We start from the raw sequence: 2,073 nt of genomic DNA on the forward strand, positions 1-2,073 counted from the left end.
AAAAAAACAAATTTTAACAGATGAATTTTTTTAGTTCTCATGTACCCATAAGAAGTGGCTAAGGTTAATGAAGTCCTTGTGGTGTTAGTCTGTTATTTGCACTGACAAAGAGCCTGATCTGTAATGGTGGTGATGATCTACTCCTGAAATCTGGAAACAAGATGGAATTGAAGACAGAGTTGTGGCCAGCTTTTGTATGTTCAGGTACTGCTTTATATCCCTACAATTTCAGTTCGCCTACTATGATCGTAATGGTTGTTTTCGGCTTTTATGCACATTATATATTTTATTTTATGCACTAAAGAATGCAATAAGGGAAAAAATTGCAGTCCCGGGCCAAAACTAAACAACAAGATGACAGTTTTGCTCGTGTGAGGCCTTGTTGTAAAGAAAATACTACATGGTAAGCTGAACCTGCAGTAGTTCAGTAGGGCTTCCCTGATATTGCAGCCGTCGAGCTCGCCTTCAAAATCATCCACCCTGAACGATTTGCCGATGTACGCGTGTCACAGTGGTACCTGGCGACATCCCACAGTGGTACGTGGCGACATCCCAACCACAGCTCTCGAGTGTCTGTTCATCGCACGAAACCAGAGAAAGACAACAAAAAGGATAGCACGCATGTCAAATACTGAATTTCTCTGAACTACCAACCTTTATATCTGAACTAAGGTTTGGGAGGTATGTCAGGGACTAACCTTCGTCAGTTTGTTGGCGTGATGAGATTAGAGAAATGTTGATCCCTCTTGTTTTTCAAAACCAACAACTTCCTATAAGTGCATTTCAAAGTGCTATGTGGTCGGTTTGGGCTTGTGAAAATATCCTCCTTTTTGAAGAAAACAAATTACTTGTGAAATATGTTTGACCAAGGAAAGGTCATATAAGAAAATGCTATAATAAAAAAATTACCCGTTCCGCAAAATCCAGCCATCTCTGTTGTGGAACTCCAGACCAGAGAAGGTGTCTATCACTACCCAAGCTCCATGCTCAGCACAAACAGAAAACATATCTTTTATCTCGCCCTCGCCGTACAGGAAAAAACAAAAGGGTTAACTGTAGGGCCAGAAATATCCAATCGCTGATATGCTTTCTCATTCTTGTATGCATTATCCAGATCTGCTGGTAGGGCGCTCGGCTCAATCTTGAAGCCTGAACTTACATTTGCTCGAATCATCAATGTTTTCGCATTCTTGGTGCCCATGGGGAATAGAAGGTGCCTTGTTCCAGCATAAGGCAAAGGACAAGCTTGTTCAAAATACTTCAGCACAACATTGGAGCTTGTCAGGTAAGACCACTCTAGTTGCTCTGAAATATCTAGGAACAATCGGGAACCCATCTTCGGTTGTACTGGGCATCCTGTGAATGGCAACACTCATTTAGTTCAACACCAGTCAATGAAAAAAATTAAGGAGCAGCATAAAAAATCAACCAAAATGTTACAAAATGATTTAAAAACATAATGCCCAAATCAGGAATGGTCATTGTGAATTGGCTCAGAGAATGTGAACCATATAACCAGCAAAGTGCTATATATAACAGTATAACCGAAGATTATCACAAAATTCATTAACTGTCAACCTCTACCGGCACAGTTGTGCCCATTAAAAATATCATCAAATTTGAGTGTTACATAATATTTCAGCAGCACTACATGAAAGTTGAAAGAATCATGAGCCGAGACCCGAGCAAGTTAGGTGCGAGCTTTAGTGTTGAAGTATCTTTGTGCATAGTACTATGATACATTACACGGAGGTGAAAATTAAATTTAACAAACACGGTGATCACTAAGCTGCCATTGTCAGCAAAGTTAACAATAGCATGCATGGACACCATGCTTAAATGGAAACCTTACTTGATGAGGACCTGAAGTGCTACATTCTTCATGCTATTAAGACATTGGAGGAATTAGGAATATATACTACATTATACACCTGTCAATATCTGTCGGCATATAATTATACCACATCCAACAAAAAGAGCCTGCTATCGAGCAAAAGGAACCGGTAACAAATGATGGAATCGTGCTTGTTTCAGCACTACAGCTGGTATTGTTGGCCCTGAACCAAGTTCATA

The 2,073-nt window shown here is 40.0% G+C and overlaps 1 long non-coding RNA gene across 2 annotated transcripts; it reads right to left on the minus strand.

The window, feature by feature from the left end:
* Nucleotides 1–9: 9 nt before the first annotated feature.
* Nucleotides 10–2,067, minus strand: LOC119343603. Of its 2 annotated transcripts, XR_005166178.1 has the most exons (4): nt 1,853–2,067; nt 910–1,356; nt 699–826; nt 10–573 (listed from the first exon to the last, which is right to left on the minus strand). It is a non-coding gene; the product is annotated as an uncharacterized LOC119343603 (long non-coding RNA). The 2 variants fall into 2 exon arrangements; XR_005166177.1 differs by having other exon boundaries at nt 910–2,067.
* Nucleotides 2,068–2,073: the final 6 nt, after the last annotated feature.

Source organism: Triticum dicoccoides, unplaced genomic scaffold (genome assembly GCF_002162155.2).
Source record: "Triticum dicoccoides isolate Atlit2015 ecotype Zavitan unplaced genomic scaffold, WEW_v2.0 scaffold133863, whole genome shotgun sequence".
Classification (NCBI taxonomy): domain Eukaryota; kingdom Viridiplantae; phylum Streptophyta; class Magnoliopsida; order Poales; family Poaceae; genus Triticum; species Triticum dicoccoides.